The sequence below is a fragment of the Peromyscus leucopus genome, chromosome 13, assembly GCF_004664715.2.
Source record: "Peromyscus leucopus breed LL Stock chromosome 13, UCI_PerLeu_2.1, whole genome shotgun sequence".
Classification (NCBI taxonomy): domain Eukaryota; kingdom Metazoa; phylum Chordata; class Mammalia; order Rodentia; family Cricetidae; genus Peromyscus; species Peromyscus leucopus.
In genome coordinates, this window is record NC_051074.1 from 3,741,642 (window position 1) to 3,762,530 (window position 20,889).

A 20,889-nucleotide genomic window follows, 5' to 3' on the forward strand; every position below is an offset into this window, starting at 1 on the left:
CCCCATGCATTATTCTCAGGTCCAATTAATTCTACTGAGGGGAGATGGAATTACGCAAAATGTCGTGTTTCCGTGAGGGGGAGGGGAGGGCAGGGCGGTGGCAGAGTGGCTCTTTGTGCTTTTAATCTGCATTTTCCCCTCAACATTCCATCTCCAGGAGGATAATTTTCCAGCCTTTTCAGGCCCTGATTGGTATCATTTCTCCAGCAATGACAGCTTTTATTTTCCCCGAAATGAATGCCGTGAAATTTCCAAGAAATATAAAAATGGATATTGTCTCAAGGAGCTGACTACTCCGACAGGAAGGCACACAGGCAAACGTGCTTCCCCAGGGACTTCCCACTGCGGCCACAGGAGGATGGGGACCCTGGTCCTCGGTCCGTCCTTCCTCGGGGCCAGCCCTTGCACTCCGTTCATCTGGTTCCCATTCCCACACTCAGCTGCCATTGATCCGTTCATCTGTCTCCCAGCCAGGCTGTTGGGCCTCCCAGTCTATCTGTTCTGTCCAACATCTTGTTTTTCATACTGAGCCCTGAGTGTAGGACCAGGGACAGCAGGAGTTAGCTCAGAGTTGGGTCCTCATCACCGTGACATGTTCTGTGGTCAGGCTTCCATAGAAACGGTCCAAAGACCTCCCCCCTTCTCTTTCCTGCATGTCTTCAGAAGAGGAAGACGAGTGAGGCCCAGGGATCAGAACTCCAGCTCCTCGATTCCTCAGTCTCTGGGGTTCTCAGAGAACTAGGTAATCCCAGAACTGATTAGCAGGAGAGTGACAGGACTGGGCCCAGGCTAGCTGAGTCCAGCAGAGCCCCTAGGGAGACTCTAGAAGCCAGGGGAGAGGAGGCAGGTGGCAGTCAGAGAAGCACAGCGGGGTGGGACGGAAGAGAAGGAAGGATTTGGAAGCAGATCTTTGCCTCCCCATGAGCCAAGGGTGCATCCCAACGACTCTGTGATGGGCGTCACTGAGTCTGGGTTCCAGGAAGGGACGCCAGCAGCCCCATCTCTGACACTCTTTAGGACAGCAGTATTCACACTAAGGACTCACAGCTACTGAGCATTCACCAAAGTGCTGTGTGTCTTGCCCTAAAAGAGGACTACAGCCTGAAGCCAGACCTAGCTATGGTCAGTCCCAGCTCTGTACCTTGTGGGATAGAATCCTGGCCCCTGCAATGTGTCATCCCTGGGATCCCAGTCAGTGCCTGGTTTCCCAGCAGTTCTGTGGTGTCTCCTAGGCCAAAACCAGCTTCCTGCCCTCCACCCAGCCTCCCTGGCCTCATCCATCCATTATTCACGGCACAGAATGGATTTTTAATTTGAGAAATGAAATGACTCTCCCTAGTGGCTGGTATGGCAGGGAGGCGGGTAGAAAGGTCGGCTCTTAGAGACATCTGCACATTGCTAACTATGGCTCTCCATGGGAAAGTGAATGTCCACAGCAGGCAATGGGGGTACCACAGGTGCATACACCCCACCCACAGCCCAGACCCATGCCTCCACTTACGCTGTTCTGTCACTGATTGAGTTAAGAGTGCCCATCAGTTCTGCCTCGGCCCATAGTGAGTTCTGGGAGCAGCTCGAACCCCATCTATTGGCTTCCAGCGTCCTGTGCCAGCCTCCGGGCTGGTCTGCCGCCTCTCAAAGTCCTGGTCTTCACTGCCTGGTCATCTGGCTTCCCAGAATTCAGCCCATCCAGTAATTCCCAGCTCAAACCGTATTTTAAAATTGTTCTTCATTTATTATTTAGTTAGTTAATTGTTGCAACAGGGTCTCACTATGTTGCCCCAGCTGGTCCGGAACGCCTGGGCTCAAGTGATCCTCCTGCTCAACTGCTGACTAGCTGGGATCACAGTCAGAGCACACTATCAAGCCTGGCTATGAAATGGCTGGGGTGAGGTGGGGGGCACATTGTTTTTCCTTTGGGTGGCCCTGTCTGGCTTGGAACTCACTTTGTAGACCTCAGACTCAGAGAACCACCTGACTCCACCTTTCAAGTGTTGGGATTAAAGGGTACACCACCTTGCGTGGCTAGGAAATGACTTTTTAATTTGAGAAATGAAATGTCACTTTCGAGTGGCTAGGGTGACAGACAGAGACGAAAGAAGCCTGGGATCTCCTGCACCCAGTCTAGTTTAGGTCCCCGTTGGGCTCCTGTGTGAAGCCCTGACTCTTCACTGTGTATCCTTTGGTCTAGGCAGCTGCCTTGGCTTCCCACTGGCCTGCAGTCCCCAGAACCCCGAGTCACCCCTCAGGACTAAGCTTAGTCACTGTAATATATTCCTGCAGGTGTCCTTCCTCAGGTACTACCTACCTTGTATTTTAAGACAAGGTCTCCGGGGCTGGAGAGATGGCTCAGAGGTTAAGAGCACTGACTGCTTTTCCAGAGGACCTGAGTTCAATTCCCAGCACCCACATGGTGGCTCACAACCATCTGTAATGAGATCTGGCACCCTCTCCTGTATACATAATAAGTAAATAAATCTTTAAAAAAAAAAAAAGACAAGGTCTCTCACTGGCCTTGAGCTCACCAAGTAGACTAGGCTGGCTGGCCATCCGGCCTGGGGGAGCTTCCTGTCCCCACCTTGCTGGTATGAGTTTTATGAGCATGGGCACCACACTCATGTTTTGGTTTGCTTTTGTTTTTAACACGGTTCTGAGTCAAACGACGGTCTTCATGTGTGCATGACAAGCACCTTTCCAGCTCAGCTCTTGCTCCCCAGCCTGGCCACATCTATGTCCTTCTCTGTCCTTCCCACTCTGAGTCGCCCTCCTCTTCCCAAGTAACTCCGCCTAAGTTTCACTTCCCAGAACACAGCTGACTCCCTGACCCTCAGGACCTTACTGACTCGAACATCCTTCCTCGTCACCTCTCGGCCAATCGACAGCCATCTTTCTGGCTCCTGGAGCCAAGTGGCAGACTTCAGTCCTCAAGTCTGGCCATGTGCTCTCTCCGTGGGCTTGGGGCGTGCCCCACTGAGTCCCCACTGAGTCCCCACAGTCCTGCACAGAGCCCAGCACAGACTTGCTGCTCTCTGTGGGGCTCCAGGAAGCCACTGCACCCACCTCCCGGGCACCCAGTTTGCCACCACACCCAGCATCTAGGAACTGAACCCGGGTCCTCACGCTTGCACAGCCCATGCTTTACCAACTGAGCAGTCTCCCCAGCCTCCAGAGTAATGTTTTATCTTAATAAATATCCAAGTGTCTTCTTGGTTCAAAAGATTTCACTGTACGTATATGGGAGGACCATCCTGAAGGCTCTCCTCCTTATTTCTTCCCTTCCTCTCGGCCTGTATATCCACACCCCGTGGGAGCCCCTGGCTTCTGAGGCCTCCTTGGTGTGGCTCCACATTCTCCCTCATGGCCACTGAGTGTCCTTCCTCAAGCCCACCCTACTTTTTTAACAGCTCCGCCACTGTGCCCAGGAACTCAGGCAAGGGCATCTCGAAGCTGGCTGGGGTCCAGCTGTAAGGTCCAGGACCTGAACTGTGGGTGCTGAGTATGCAGAGGCTAGCTTTACCCGGAAACCTCGGACGGAGTCTCGGACCTTTTGTCTGGGACCTTGGCCTCCTGTCCAGACATCCTGCCTCCAAAAGCCCTTCCTGGATCTCCTGGTCAGAGGTGGCCCAGCCATCTTTCATCTGTTGCTCTGGGTACATCCTGTACCAGATTTGTCCCTACCTGACATTCTCTTGTGACTTGCTCTGTTCCCAATGGCAGCCTCTCTTCCTCAGTCTGTTGGAAGCAGATTTTTCCCACCGCACCATCCATCCTGTCTGGTGAGGTTTGGGTACCGGGCACAGGGTCAGGGTGGGACCGGGCCAGCCGAGCAGGCAAGGCAGTATTAATCAGAGGTTGAAAGGACAGGGCATTTGGAAGTCAGGCTTGCAAGCCTGCGGCTCTGACAGCTAGGCCTCTGGGGCTCACGTTTTGATGGAAAGGCAGACAGACAGCTCAGCTCTTGCTGCAGACAGAAATCAGGTAGGGGATTAGGGACTGTGTGACATTGGACCTCACAGCCTAGGTACCCCTTCCTGCCTATCACCATGACCACCGCTGCAAAAAAAAAGCCAAAGGGACCCAAAAGGAATCTTCCTTGGCTCAAAGGGTCTCCAGGTCCCCTCCCCCAGCACTCTATCATCATCTCAAGTGATTGGAGCTGAAGGGGATTGTTAGGTAATTAAAGCTGAGCCATTAACTGTTCCTTTTAGGAAAGAGAGCCTGGATGCAGGGGGGTGGGGGTGGACAGGGAGTCTCAAGGAGCTAAGCCTGGCTCTGGCCCTGGGCGAGGCCTTCTAGAATGTCTATGTGTGTCTGAGGAAGGCAGAAACTAGGCAAAATGGATGGAGGACCAGAACAGAGTTTAGGGCCCTACGGAGCACCTGTGTAAGACCATGGACGTCCATGCCTAGCTCTGTGCTCTGCACCCACCTGTCTAGGTGTGGACTGCAATGGAGCTTGGCAAAGGTCTGAAACAAGTGGCAGGGTGCCAGGACCCCCAGTTCTAGGCTGACCTCTGGCCAGGGGGTCTTGGGGCTAAGTTCCTGCCCCGGCCAACTCCCCTACTGGCCCCTGGAGCAGGCACAACTCTAGCCTCACAGAGTTAGTCAAAAGCTAGGTAGGTGTCCACCAGCTTAGGAAACCAGTCACATCTGGGAATGCCATCAGCTTGGCTCCGAGCCCCTCCTGGAAAGACATCCCAGGGCCTCTGCCCCTGTTGCCAAAGGAGGATTGCATTTTCTGTCGCTGCCTAACAAGCTACTCCAGACACAGCCATCAGAACCCGGCTGGACTCTTTCACAGTCTCTGTGTTCCTGGCCCAGGTGTGGCTGACTGTATATCTGTGCTCCATGTCCCACTAGACTTGGATCAAAGCGTCAACCACACTGTCACTCTCCCATGAGACTCAGGGTCCTTTGCCATGGTCACTGGTGGGGCAGAATTCTGTTCCTTGTAGCTAGATGATCAAGGTATCTGGCTTGGGCTGGCTGTCCACCAGGGGTTACTCTTAGCTCCTGGGGGTCACCTGCATCCTAACCAGCACCCCCATCCCTAAGGCCAGCAAATCTGAACATCTACTGGATCATACTGAACAACCAAGAGAATGTTCTGCTCTACAGGGCTCATGTGCTACGTCAGTTCTGCTCAACAATTTCCCCCATTTCGAGGTCAACTCACTGGAATATTCATGGCATCTTCAAAACCACTTCACAGTAGTATGTAGATGTGCGTTTGATTGAATTACAGGGAGAGATGCATGTATGCACCAGGGGCCTAGAATCTTGGTGACCCCATAGGATCCCACCACAAGGATGAGTCAAAGGTCAGAGCCAATGCTAAAATACTTATCTGACGTGGTTAATTGTTTTTTATTTGTTTGTTTGATTTTTAGTCAGCTTGACACATGCCAGGGTGGTCTGGGAAGAGGGAACTTCAATTGGGACAATGCTTCCATTAGATTGGCCCATAGGCAAGACTGTGAGGCATTTTCTTGATTAATAACTGACATGGGAAGGCCCAGCCCACTGTGGGCAATGCTTCCCCTGGGCAGGTGGTCTTGGGTTGTATAAGAAAGCAGGTTGATGAGCCACAGGGAGCAAGCCAGCAAGCAGCACTCCTCTGCTTCAGTTCCTGCTTCTGGGTTCCTGCTTTGAGTTTCTGCCCTGATGTCCCATCATGAAGGACCGTAAGCTGAAATAAATTCTTTGTTCCCCAAGTTGCTTTTGATCATGATGTTTATATCGCAGTAACTGAATCCTAATTAAGACATAGCCTCTGATTGTCATGCTAGAAACCCCATCCAATGACTGAGGGAACCGGAAGCAGAGATCCACGGTCAGGCCTCAGGTGGAGCTCCAGGAGTCCAATTGGTGAGAAAGAAGAGGGTTTGTATGAGCGAGAATTGTTGAGACCAAGGTTGGAAAAAGCACAGGGACAAATATACAAACGAAAGGAAACACATGAACTATGAACCAATAGCTGAGGAGCCCCCAACTGGATCAGGCCCTTCGGATAAATAAAACAGTTGATTAGCTTGATCTGCTTGGGAGGCATCCAGACAATGGGACCGGGTCCTGTCCTCAGTGCATGAACTGGCAGTTTGGAACCCCGGGGCTTGTACAGGGACACTTGGCTCAGCCTGGGAAGAGGGGACTGGACCTGCCTGGACTGAGTCTACCAGGTTGAACTCAATCCTCGGGAGAATCTTTGCCCTGGAGGAGATGGGAATGGGGGGTGGGCTGGGGGGAAGGCGGGGGGTGGGGGTGGGGTGGGAGGGGGGAGAATAAGGGAATCCGTGGCTGATATGTAAAATTAAATTTAATAAAAAAAAAAAAAAAAAAAAAAAAAAAAAAAAAAAGACATAGCCTCTGGACCAGGTCCTGGACTCTAAGGCTAAATTATCTCATTCAGTCCCCAGAATGATCCCAGGTGTGAGCATTACTATTCCCCTGTTTTACAGAGAATGTAACCAAGATACCTTGAATTTCACAAAGCCACACAGCTGATAAGGAGCCTGGCTGTGATGCAAGGGTTACCCAGGGTCTGATCTAGACCTTGCTGTGTGTTCTTGGGAAAACCATGTAACTACTCTGGGCTTCTGTTCAATGAAAATGCTAAAATACGTTCTCTATAGACAGGTAGGTCAGATTCCATGCTCACACGATAATCAGCAAGCTGGTCCACCCCTTCCATAGCCAGTTGGGTGTGGCTGCTGGACTGGCATCTATAATACCTGGTGAGATGAATGGGGCCAGTCCCTGATGCCCATCCAAGTACAGCCAATCTGACCCTATGACCCAAAGACAATGCCCTCAGCATTGAGGCTGAGAGGTTTTTCAAGAACCTTAAGTTCAATGGCTAGGAATTGCTGCTCACCAATGCAGGCAGGCCTTTAGACACCCGAGTGGGACTTGAAGCCCTCGGCCAGGGTGGATACACGTATCTGTGAGGTGTGCCTCTCTTAACACTCTCTCCTCTCTGTGTGAGGTAGTTCTGGGGAGAGAGGCAAGACACAGAGGAGGCAATGGCCACCTGCTCCCTCCCCATGAGAAAAGCTGTCAGTCACCCCATGGTCACCTCCCCCACTTCCTGCCCCCACGCTTGAGCTGCCTCCCTCAGTAATGGGCTTAATCATAACATGCATTAGCTAGGGCCTGCTGCCTGCAATTACCACTTCAATCAGCCACCCACCACCCGCCACCCCCCAGTCTCAGGCCACCCATAGGGACACCCCACCACTCCACCCCACCTCCCCCCAAATGTAGCATAGGAGCCCCAGACCGTGCAGATGGACAGAGATGTGACCCCTGCCGCAGAGCCCTGGGGTGGGGCTGGCCAGTGGGCAGAGAGCCACAGCTCAGGGTTACAGGCAATTATTTTAAAAGCCTGTTGAGGGAAGTGTGCTGCCTGCCCAGGACAGCCTTGCCTTTCTGAGGTTATGTTGACCCAGGTAGCTGACAGGCTGCTAGCACACAGCGTGTTCACGTGCTGGTCACGCCGCACAAGCACCAACGGGTACCAGGGCATCAGCAATATATACACAGACCATGGCACCCCCCTGGAGCTTAAAGAATTGGGTACTGTCTTTAAGATGTAGCCACAAAAGCCAGAACTTGGCTTGGGGGCTTTTCCTCTTGCACTCTTTAGCCCTAGCCCTTAGCACCCAATTCCCTCCTCGGGTGCAGGGAACAGGGGTGCTGAGCTGAACTGGAGGACTTCCCATGGCATCTAGCCTCAGCACTGGCTGGGGACTGGAGAGAAGGGCAGGAGGCCGGCCTGGTGCGGGGAGTGGAGGGGGGGATGCTGTTGTGCTGTGATTCTCTCTAATTGCTGTTTTGCTGAGAGGTAATTAAAATGCCTTTTTATTTCACACGTCAGAGCCCTCGCCAGGCTGTGGAGAGGGCACAGGGGAAGCCAGGAGGTGGAGGCAATAGAGAGCTAGGCGCCTGGCACCTAGCTGCAGGAGTCAGAAAGGTGAGGCATGGAGCCCAGCCGGCCTCCAGGAGGCCTCGTAGCCCAGACTACACTGTGGAGCCCGCCACACCCAACAAAGGCCGTGATAATGAAGTCAGCACATGCCCCATGCCTTCTCCACGCAGGTGCTCCGCTGGCTGGCTGCTCAACTTGCAGAAACAAGCGCTCCTGTGGAGATACCGCCATTATCCCAGGAGAGAGGAAGAAAGAGCCACAACCCCTGGCTTCTCATTCAGTCCCCTAGTAGGAAGGGATTTGAGCTGGACAGACCCTACGCCCAAAAGCATTAGGTCAGCCTGCCCATCCAGCCACATACCTGTCCCCTCCTAGAGTCCCGCAGCTCTACTCTGGCTCTCCTTGGAGCCCCATAGGAAGGGGCACAGCCTTGAGATGCATGACTATACCTACGATCAGGCATCAGTCCATGCCTGGCGTCACTCTGGACCTGTGAGTTGCAGCCTTTCACGGGGGTCACATATCAGATATCCTGCCCATCAGATGTTTACTTTGTGTTTCATAACAGTAGCAAAACAAAAATAATTTTTTTGGTTGGGGGTCACCACAACCTGGAGAACTGTGCTATCAGGTCTCAGCTTTAGGAAGGTTGAGAATCACTGCTCTGGGCCCTATGGGTACCTGCTGATAGGCCCCTGGGGGCAGGAGAGTCAGGACTTGCACTGGCCCTGATCAGAACAGAGCCTAGATAATTAACCAGCCAGAGTCAGGCTAGAAAGCAGAAGTGCCCTGCTTTCTCCCAGGGTGGTTGGAGATGGTGGGTTAATAGCATCACCAGTGGAGGAAGCAGACCCAGGTCTAACTGAACCACACCTCTGTGTTTCTTGTTCTCCTTCAACCAACTTCCTATGTGCCTATTCTCTCCTTCCAATGTGGGTCTGGTTCAGCATCACCACATCTGTATTCTCATCCTCATCCCCTTCTCCACCACCATCAGTACCACCATCATCACACCATCACCTCATCTGTTATCCTTGTCTTTGTAGAATTCTTCATCATCTCTACCATGGGCATTATCATCAACATCATGTAATCACTATCCCATCCAAAGTGTTGCCATCACCACCATCATTATCAGGGCTCACCTGGTACCCAGCGCTAGCTAGTCTTATTGAATCCCCAGAAGAAGACCTCCAAGCTCTGATTTCTCAGGTGGACAAGCCAAGCCTTGCAGCCAAGGAGTTTATCCAAAGCCACAGAGGCAGAATTGGAATCTCAACTGCTTGACCCCAGAATTTGAAGTCATAGTTGCTACATATCACCACTGTCAGTCCAGAGGACTAGGCTATGTCAACGGGAAGAGGAGAGAGACGTCGGGAGAGGTCTACTAGGACTACTTAGGAAGAAGCAGCGACAGAGGTGTGCCCTGTACTTAGTCCAGTTTTCTCAGCAGACAGCCGCTTGTACTCTGACTTGTCACTCTGGTAGTGTTTAACAGCCGGCTCCAGCCCTCGCTTTGCTGTGCTTCACCAGAACTGCAGGGGAGGGATAACTCCAAGAAAAAGCTGTTAGTGCTCAAGCTAAGGGGGTGGAGAGATGGCTCAGCAGTTAAGAGCACTTAACCAGAAGACCTAGGTTCAATCCTCAGCACTTACACGGTGGCTCCCAACCATCTAACGCCCTCTTCTGATCTCCGCGGGTACCAGACAAACACATGGCTCACATACATTCAGACAAACACTCGTAAAATTAAAATAAATAGCTGGGCATGTTAGCGCACGCCTTTAATCCCAGCACTCAGGAGGTAGAGGAAGGTGGATCTCTGCTAATTCAAAGCCAGCCTGGTCTACAAAAGAGTTCTAAGACAACCAGGGCTGTTATATAGAGAAACCCTATCTCAAAACACACACACACACACACACACACACACACACACACACACCTTGACAAATATTTAAGCTGAATTCCAGAATTATTTGTTTGAGAGAGGTACACTTGCATGCAGAAGCCAGAGGCTGGAGTCCGATGTCTCCCCCAGTTGCTCTCTTATTTTTTGTTGTATACATTCACTTATTTACGTGTATGGTGTCTTGCCTGCATGTCTGCCTAGGCACAATGTGCTTACTTGTGGAAGACAGAACAAAGTATTGGATTCCCTGAAACTGGAGTTATGGATGGTTATGAGCTACCATGTGGATGCCTAGATCATAACCCAGGACCTCTGCAAGAGCAACAAATAATCTTTAACCACAGAGCCCTCTCTCTAGCCCCTTCCAACTTATTTTCTGAGACAGAGTCTCTCCCTCTTCAGTGCTGGGGTTATAGGCGTGAACCACCGAACCTGTTTGGTTTGGTTTGTTTTGAAAACATGGGTTCTAGAGAACCAAACTTGGGTCTTCATGTTTACATAGCGTGCACTTTACCTGCTGAGTCATTTCCCGGTCCTGAATTCGTTTTCTCTCCAGTACAATGGAGGCCAGACTGCCCCGTATTCCCTCATTTTGGGAGCCGTGACTAGCTCTAGGAGGCATCTATCACCAGTGATGGGGGATGGACTGTGTCCAGTTGGGACTGTTCTGATAAACATGGTGGGTCTGGGATTCCTACGTTTGGGAGGCTGGGAGTGTGGAGCAGGGAGCCGGCATGGCCAGGTGATGGTGAGGACTTGTTCCTGTTGGCAGATGGCCTCTTCCTCTTCATGTAGTGGAGAGAAGAGGTCAGGAAGCACTTTAAGTAAGGGCTTCCCTCTTCAAGGCAAGGATGACAGCCTGTTCATCCTCTGGTGCACAATGGTAGCTCTGTAGCCTTGGAAGTAAGTGATACAGGAACAGAAGGAAGAGGCTGGGCACTCCCCAGATCTCCATGTAAGACAGGGGATGCCTCTGCTGTACACAGCAGCTTGACCTTTGTCTTTGTGTCCCCAGTACCTCACCTGGATGGGAAGAATGAGTAGAAGCCTTCTTAGGATTAAAGCTGCCCCCGTCAGTGGGTTATGACCCCCCAGGAGAGGCAGCTCTCCATCATTGGATAAAAACCCGACTGACACCTCAGGCTCCAGAGTGAGAATCCTCTAGCTGAAATCCCAGCACCACTTACTGGCTATGAACAGGTGTCTTAGCCTCTTTAAGGCTTGAAGTCTTCATCTGAAAATGGGAACAATAAGATCTCTCTTGATTTGCTGAGATCTGAAGGAGGTTACTTTCAAGGAGGGCAGAGAAGAGCCCGTGCCACTGACGGAGACCCGGCAATGGCCCGGTGTGGGTGTTGTGTCTAGATAGTGCCCTCTTCCAGGAGCAGCTGGCCGGAGCAGATCCTAGTGCAGGGAGATGTTCTCAAGGGCACAGGGCTAGGAGGCAGGGAGGAGACACGCTTCCAGGAAATGAGTCCTCTGCCCCCACTCGCTGAGCTGGAGCCCTCCATGTCTCCGAACCTCGATATCCTCACCAGTTACATGGAAATCCCAACAGAGGAATCCTAGGGAATTGTGGGATTTGTACAAGGAATGTAACGAATGCTCTCAGCAGCATGTTAAGCTTACTGTTGTAGGGGCTTAGCCACATACATAAGCGCGCGCGCACAAACAAACACACACACACACATACACACACACACACACACACACACATACACACACACACACACACACACGCACACACACACACACACACACACACACGCGCACACACGCACACACGCACATGCACACGAACGGCTGGCCTCCCCGAAGGAGCTCTGATGCCCCCACCACCCTTACCATCCACCCCTGGAGGCTACAGCAGTCATACTCACGGCTGTCAATGTTCCCTGCCAGCTAATGGACCAATTTTTTAGCATTACGGAGATTTGGCCAATTTGGCGGCCCTGACAGAAAAGCGCACAGAGTGAACGGTTGCTTGAGGGTGGGGTGGGAGAACCGGAGGACAGGAAGAGAAGGGGCCGCGGGCACTCCCACCTCTCTGCCTGCTCCAGGCTGAGGCCTCATAGTCCAGCAAGGGGAGGTGGAGCCATTGGGGAGATTACAGAGATAATTACCCCCACTTACAGGCCCCTCCTGTGATAAGTACTTTGCATATATTTTCCTATTTTAATCCTCCATAACCCTATGAGGCCATTTCTATTATTTTCTCCATCCTTCCTGATGTGGAATTTGGGCATGAGGCACTGTGCTTGCTCAAGGTCACACGGCCAGAAAATGATGGGAGCTGGAAGGGAGAGCTGAGGCTTAAAGCCAGGCCTTCTGACTGTCACTGGGCTCCGTTGTAGCTGAAGACTGAGAATCAGGACACCCTGCACCCATCCCTGTCACTCACCTGCTCCACAGTGTCCTAACCCCGGGACCGCCAGCCTCTAACGGCTCTGTAGGTGGGGATCCCCATGTGCCATGCAAGGGGTCCTGATTTCCCTCTTCCTCTGGCTGAGGGTGTGTCTTCACATCTCAGAACATTCCCAAGCCAGCACACTGCAGGGAGAAGGCGCTGGAGCTGGGCTTTTCTTCCTCCTGTCCAGGCTGTGGTCCTCCACAAGCTGCGGCTTTCCAGGGCTGGTCCGAGGGCAGTGGCGGGCAGGGCACTCCACCTCACACCCTGGGCCCCTAGGAACAAGGAGGCTGCTTTGCCAGGGGGGAGGAGGAGGGGGCTGCAGAGGGGGAGGGGAGGTGCAGCCACAGGCATGGGGAGGGGGCTGCTGGGCTCTGTGCATTAAGCGATCAGAGAGCACAATATTTCATTGCTGGCAATCGCAGCCAAGACATCAACTGCTTGGGGAGAGCAGCCTTAAAAGCCTTTTGATTTTATTTCTTCCACTTCATTTTTTTTCCTTCCCTTCCCTTGCTAGTGTCCTTGACAAGGTTCCCTTCCCCCCCTCCTGCCCCTTCCCCAACCTGGGCTCTAATGTTCCTTAGAGTCTGGCTGAGGAAAGCTGAGCTTCCTCCGTGTGCAAAGCCAAGGGCCTCCAAGAGCTCTAGTCCAGTCAGACTCACGGCTCCGGTGTGCAGGGGAGATGCCTGGGCATACTTGTATACGTATATGCGCCCCTACCCATTGCGTGCGTTAAAAATTCTTACAGATATAGGCCTGTGTACACACATGTGTACATGCCTTAATGTGTACACATAGACACACACACACACACACACACACACACACACGTAAGGCCATCACCCCCGGCGTCACCAGCACGTGCCCACAGAAAGCACTACCTAAAGTGAGAGATATTGATGTGAGTGATTGTGTGGTGAGTGGGGGCCCTGGGTGGTGAGGAGAGGAGACATCGTAGGTGTCAGCTCAGTTGGGCCCAGTCATGGACCCACTATAGATCCCCGAGACCCTGAGACCTAGACTTGTGTGGGCAACAGGCACTGACTCACTACAGAGTGAAACAGGCCTGCTAGGTCGCTGCAGGATGCCTGGCGGCCCTGACGTCAGCCGCTGGGCTGTGACGTCACCGCCCCGCCCCCGCCTCCGCCTCCTCCCCCTTGCCCCCCTCCCCCCCGGCCGGGTGCTTCATCTCCGCCTAATGGCAGGCGACGCAGAATTGCACATCTGTCTTGTCGGGAATTAGTTAATTGAATCAGGCGGCCTGAGCTGCTGCAGCGACCTCAGCCCTGGCCCCTGAGAGGGGGCTGGGCACGGTGGGGGGAAGCTCAGACTGGAGGGCTGCTGGGGAGCTCACCGAGGCTGGGGGCTCCCCGAGGCTGGGCGGGGGCGCGGGGAAGACGCAGGGATGTGTGAATGTAGGTCAATATCCCACTCAACCTTCCCTCCCCCTGCACCGTGAGAACCTGGGGCTAGGCGCCCCCAGGAGCTGGCTGAGGGCCAGGCTCCAAGGACCAGGGCTACAGGGACCCCCCCCCCAGGCTAATTGTGCCCTGCCAGAGCACCCATGCTGGCTTGTTCACACACCCTTCAGCAGCCACTCATACTGACACCATTCCTCTCCTCCCCTGCAAGGACAGGGGGGCCAAAAAACGGCAGCTGGATTTCCTAGTCCCAAAGTGTGTGATCTTTCTCTCCTCCCTGATTCCCAACTTCTGAGAAGGCATCCCTAAATGCTGGGGTGAGGTGATTGCCTCTGCCTGACTACGGCTGCCATACCCATCTGTGTGAACTGATCTGAAGGGTCCAAGAGCCAGTGGGACCGTGGGGCAGGACAAACTGGGGTTGTTCTGTTGAAGAGGCACTGACTGGCAACCCGGAACCCACGCCAGCTCGTTCCGTTCCTGCCAGGGTCTAGTGTTAAGCGGCTGACCTTCTTTCATTCGGCCCCCACCTTTGTGTGGCCCTTGCCCAGTTTCAGATTCTTAGCTATTTGCTTGATCCCTCCGAGGTAGCCTCCCCATTTCACAGATGGGAAAGCAGAGGTCCAGAGAGGGTAAGTGGCTGGCCAAAGACCTCAACAACTACATGCCCGTGGCTGGATTTGAACTCAAATGCTCTGGCCTTAAATGTCAGTCACTCTGCTGCTCTGCCTCCCCCTCCAAGGACCACTTAGTTGCTAGGAGACAGCAAACTGGTGGTTACTATGGGAACTAGGCTGATGGGGAAGGTGGAGAGAGTTGGTGTCCAGACAGCAGCAGGAAGGCTCCAGGTGGGCTCCCTGGCTCCTTCCCCACCCCTCACATGGAGGCTCTGGGCTCTGGGCTCTGGTTCCTGGGGTCTGGGTAGCAGGTGCTAAGGAGACCAAAGGGAGGTGTAGTGGCTCTGGACAGTGCATTGCAGGCCAAGAATGCACTGGACCCCCCGTGCTAAGGCAGGTCAGGGGACCTCACACTCCTGCTCCCGTGACTGGTGGTGTCCGTCAGTACAGACAACACCCTCTTCTCAGGAAGCAAGAGCAAAACGCAGAGCAGGACTACGGTAGGGCAAAGCCACCGAGGAGGCTCTAGAGCTGTGTAAAGTGGGAATACCTTAAGTCCTCTCCACAGACAGTGGTTGGGAACCTGACAACGGCACTAAGCCTGATAGATAGACTTCACTGTGTGACCCTAGACAAGTCACATAGCCTCTCTGAACCTCTGTAAAGCAGGCATAGTAACAGTACCTTTCACGTAGCACTGTAAAGATTGCATGGACAAATTTGGCTTCGAACAGGGCCGGCAGGCTCTAAGAACTGTTGGCATTAGTTACATTTTAAACTTAGATGCTCACCAATCTACACAAGTCCACACCACTGTGGACCCAGCTTTTTGTCCTCTCATTCCTCAGAAGCACGGTCACCTGTGTGCCTCGCTCCCTGCTAGGCACTGGAGGAACAGAAGCAGAAACAAGACCGCCCCCAGGACGGCCCTCCTACCGAAAGCTGGCGCCACAGTTCGGGAGCCCAGAGCATGGGAGGCTGAGGCAGGAGGAGTGGGGTGTGCGTGAGAGAGAGAGAGAGAGAGAGAGAGAGAGAGAGAGAGAGTGTGTGTGTGTGTGTGTGTGTGTGTGCTGCAACTAAATTTGCTCATCCAGCCTGTCAGTCCCTTAATCTGGTCCCAGAGGAACAGCAGAGGCTTCACTCTGGATGACGAACGAGGAGAGAAAACCCTGCCCTGCCTGGACGCCGGGTGAGTAATGGCCTTGCATTAAGATATTAGGCCTGGCCAGGGGCGTGTGGGAGGGGGACATGCCCCCGCCCCCGGCCCCCACCCCTCGCCTCTGCAAAACAAGGACTAGCTCTGAGCAGGAGGCTTGGGACAGAGTGAGCACCCGGAGGGTGGTGGGGGAGGTTCCCAAGGGAGACACCAAAGGAAGGGGTACTGAGACAGAGGACAGACTGTCAGACAGACAAGAGCCCCAGGCAGAGGTGACAGGGAGTGGGGGGAGAGTGACCAGACAGACAAGACTTGGGGAACAGAAGGGAAACCCAGGTAGGAGACTGCATACAGCGTATGAAGGGGCTAAAGGAGCAGGCTGGCCACCAGGGGGCGTCTAGACTCCTGGTGGCCACTGTGGTGGCCCTAGACCTCTGGAGAGTGCCACCTGGAGGTAGGGCATCATGGCTGGTCCTCTGATGTCCCTCTACTTGATTCTGAGAGGACACTGGGTGAACTGGCAGTCCCAGCAGAAGTAGACTTGGTTACTAGGCAGGAGGGGAGGGGTCCAGTTCCCATGAGCCAGTACGTAGGACCAGCACCACCCCCATCCCTCTTCAGTAGACACAGGCTGCCCATAGCTGATCTCTGAGGAGCAGGGCTGGCTGGGGGAGAGGATCTCTGGGGGACACAATGGAGCCAGACAACGAGCAAGGTCTGAAGTCAGTGCAGCACAGACAGACAGGCAGACAGACACTATCAGAACAGAAGGGAGGGTGGGTGGGAAAATGGCCCCCTGTGCCTTGCAACCTCCCCTGGCACCCCGAGCCCGCCTTCCCCATGGGGCTCCATTCCTGTGCTCTGACCCAAGCCTTGCTGTGCTTCCTGTAGACCCCCACTTGGAGAACCTCGTGATTGTGGCTCAGTTTCAGAACCCTCTGTGGGATGCCAAGAAGAGGCAGGTTCAGTAAACTTCATAAGTGAATGCAAATTTTATTTTCCCCAGGTTCTACCATGTCTGTGTAACCAACATGAAACCCAGCGCAAGTCCCAGCGAGCACCATGTTTCTCCCTCAGAAGGGTCTTCTGGTGGTTCATGTTCAGACCTGGGAAAGCATCCATTTCTCTGTGCCTCAGCAGGCTGGTCTGGAAAATGGGCCTCCTGTGAAGCTCAGTGGAGTGAGCAGTATGAGGTCGCATAAGTTCCCTGGAATCCCAGTCTTCTGCTTGGCTGCCCTCCGTCTCCTCTCCATGCCTGCGGGGGCACACTCGTGCAGGAGAGCTAAAGCTGTGAGCTTCCCAGAATGAAGACAGGCAGGCAGGACTAGAAGGGGGAGGGGCTTATGCCAGATCTAGGATCTTAATGGAGCACAGAGTAAAGATCTAGGGGTCAGCTACCACCACTGAACCGTACTGCCTATCATCCCAGTTCAGCATCTCCCAGCTTCCCGGGGGCAACCTGCTCGGTGCAGTCCTCTGACGTCACAGACTCAAAGCCCTTCAGGCTTGTTGAACGAGGCTACGTGCAAGGACGGGGGGTACATCTCAGTTGGAGGGGTGGTTGCAAGCACGCTCAAAACCCCGGTTTTCCATCACCAGCTCCCCATAAACTGAATGTGGTGGCAGGTACCTGTTGCCTCAATACTCCCGAGACAGAGGGAAAACCGAAAATGTGTTCTACAACTCAGGATACCTGCTTCAGCAGAGCTACCCTTGACCCGGAAGAGGGTAATTTGGAGATGGAGGTCCAGTGTTGGGGTACTGGGGCTCAGAAAAGCAGCCCCAGAAGATCTCAAGGCAGAGCAGATGCCCTTCTGATGCCTGCGTCTGAAGGAGGAGTCTCCTGAAGGGGACTCCTGAAGGGTAGATGGCGTAGAAAGGAGGTGCTTCTGAAATGCACCCTCACAGCTCTCCTGCTCTGACCCCTTTGGGTGTGTCCTGAGTCCTGCAGCAGTTCTGGACCTCAAGCTGTCCCTGCCCAGGATTTCCCACCCCCTCACGAGGCCTCTTCTTTCGCACAGAGCCACCAGGAGGTCCCCTCACTGCTGCCTGGATGGGGTAGGACTGCCCCCCCCCCCTGAGAATGAAAGCCTCTGAGAGACTCAGGGTCCCTACGCCCCGCAGGGCAACCCTCTCCTTCTCATACCCAATGTTTCTCTGATCGCAGCTCGGCCCCCACCGCTGAGCCGGTCATGATGTGGCGAATGTCCCACCAGTGAGCCTGTCGTTGGTGTTTCTCCAGCTCCCACCAAGGTCAGGTGTCAGCTCTTCCCCTGAGTACCCACCCCGTTCTTAGCCTCGGAGAACTGTTTTGAGCAGAGAGACCATTGCCGGTCAGGGTCTGGTTCGGTCTGGTCTGGTCCCAGCCACTGATGCTGAGCCTCAGCCCATCCCAGGTTTCCATGGAGCAACGTTCCCCACGCCTGCTTTGTTCAGACTCACCCAACGCATCATTGCTTAGCCCTGGGCCACCGGGCTGGAGGTCGGGCCTGCAAAAAGAACAGTCACCCGGTACCAGGGCTTCTGCTGACTTCCTCAGTCTTGGGTGGAGTTTCCACCTGGAAACCTCCAGGAGGAAACAGCTCCCGAATTTTGAAAAATTATTACATTTTTATTGATTTGTGGGTTTTTCGCTATGAACACATGCTGTGTCGAGTGTGTGCTGGTCAGAGGACAGTTACAGGACATCAGTCCTTCGCCCATGGGGCTCTCAGGGATAGAACTCAGGTCTTCAGGCTTGGAAGCAGCTGCCTCTACCCACTCAGCCATCTAGCCAGCCCCCACAACGTATGTAATTTTAAGTATTTGTGAACTGGATAGAGTGGTACAGATGTGTAGTCCCAGAATTTGCTATATGAGGTGGTTGCCTATGTGCCCAGCACCTTCATGGGGATTTTGCATAGGAAACACTGCTCAACCTCTCAACAGCACAACGAGGGAGTAGTGGGCTTAGCCCCATTGAACAGACAGGGAGCCTGAGGCTGGGGAGACCTTACCATGATTTGCTGATGGGTTTAACAGCTAACCAGATCTCTGCTGCCCCCATCCTTCTTCCTGAGAACTTCTCTTTACGACACCCTCCCACACACAGGCATTCAGGTCCACAAGTGGACCCCCAACAGCCAGGAGATCTATTCCAGCGGTGAGTAGAGCTCCCAGGTTGTGGTTTGGGGAGGGTGGTGTTCCCCTGCACCATCAACCTTGATGGCAGCCAGGCTGGGGCTGGCTTCAGTCTTGGGGCCAGGTCCCCTGTACCGTGGTGGTATAGCGCCACAGTGACCCTAGCGGTTGGTAGCATAGTTATCAGACCCGCTTCCCGGAGGCCCTGCATCTGGGCTGGCTCTGTGCCTAGAGTGTCACTGTGTTCCCAGGGGCTCCTCCTCATGGCGGCTGCCAGCCTCCCTCCCTGCCTCCCATTAATCATGTGTGCAGGATTTATTTTCTCCAGCAATTTATTTCAGTAAATGCAATCTGGGTGTGCCTGCAGGTGGGCAGGATGCGCCGCTGCTGCCAGAGTCACGGAGCCCGGCTTTATTGTCAGGGTGATGGGCATGACTCAAAAGCCAGCACCCCCAAGGAAGAGGCCAGGTCTAGCCAAGCCCTGAAGCAGGACACTGGGGAGCCAGGGACCAGCCCCACCCCACACTGACTTGATGGCCGCCCCCAGGAGCTTACCCCACCACCTTTCCCCAGCTGAAGAATTGGGGGTAAGGAGGAGACTGCCATCTCGAACCTCAGCTTGACACCTCAAGATACAGATTGGGGGGTCTAGTTTCCTGATTCAGTCCCTCCTCTGAGCTACTGCCTCCAGATACTGCCAGGCCCATCCCGGAGGGAAGAACCCACTATTGCAAAACCTGCATTACCCCCCCCCACACACACACACACCACATTCACAGCCCAGTCCACTTTCCTGCGTCCTCTTGTGCCCCTTCATCTCCCTCTGTCCCTTTCTGGTCACTGGGTATGGCAGCCTGAGGCTGGACAGAAAGAGGTCCTGAGGTCAAGCAGAAGCTAGGCTACCACAAGTCCCGAGCCAGTCCTCGCAGCCATCGGCATCATTTACAGAGCCTGGAGCAGAGAGAAGGGCAGTGAGCTACAGCAGCAGGGGCTGCTCCTCTCCCTCACCAAGCCCTCCGTAGTTCCTGCCAAGACTCCCCATACCTTCCGTGCCAGATCCTGATCTACAAGCATCCCTCTCTTCCTTCGGAATCCCCCAAACAAGGCAAAGTGGCAACTCCCCACCAGGTTGCCGCACCTATCGGGGCAGCCTCTAATGCTGCAGATAATTCCTGCTGTCGCAAAGCCATTACCCCGCAAATGGCTTGTGTGTGTGTGTGTGTGTGTGTGTGTGTGCAAGAATAGTGGTTGCAGCAGGCACCCTTTCCTGTCTTGCTCTCTGTAATTGCCTCCAGGGATTTATTGGCTTTGTGTCCCACACCTTCCTGGCTTCATATCCGGTCCATACCCTGGATACCCACCTCTCTTGGTCCTTAGGGACAGAACCTGATGTTGTAAGACAGAGCTGGGCGTGGCCTGTAGAGGGGCCCTTGGTATAGATTTAACCTCTCCAGCTCCATGCCCGGAAGTTGGAAACAAAAGGAGAGAGTGTCTGGGGCACCCCGAAGAGTTCCAGACCCCAAACCCTCATACTCTGGCTTCTTTTCTCTCCTATTCTGGAATCAGGGGTACAAGATTCCCAAGAGGCACTGAAGAAAATTTGGTAGCCCTGGGCTCCCTGCTTCTTCCCCTGGTCCCGCAGCATCTTGCCCTGCTATTTGCAGGCCCTCGCTCCCAGGTGCCACGGCAACTCCCTTAACTCTCTTTCCATCCTCTTCTCCACCTCCTCACTGCCAGACTCATCACTGAAGCAGAGGCAAAGCCTGGATACCAACCCTCCCATTTCTAGAACCTTCCGCTGTTGCATAGGTGCCTCGGGGAACCCATACAGAGTGGTAATGAGGAGGTGGGGTGGCCACAGAGGCTGGACTGGGTTGAGGTCAGGAGAAAGGTCGTCAGGAGCAGGCACAACCAGACAGTTATGGGGAAGGCTTGGTACATTACAATACCTTGAACTTCACGGAATTGCCTTTGTTTGGGCAGTATTTGACATTTATAAATATTTAGGGGTAGCCGGGCAGTGGTGGCACATCCCAGCACTTGAGAGGCAGAGGCAAGCAGATCGCTGTGAGTTCAAGGCCCAGCCTGGTCTACAGAGTGAGTTCCAGGACAGTCAAGGCTACACAGAGAAACCCTGTCTTGAAAAACCAAAAATAAGTAAATAATAACAAGTATGTATACATGTATATATATATATATATATATATATATATGTGAAATGCTACATCAACAAACACATATCATTGAGAAGGTTTCTACCTCTCACACTTTTAAAAAATGTTCTTAACATGTGTACTGTCACACAGACTATCTGCTGGTTTTAAAGACAGCCC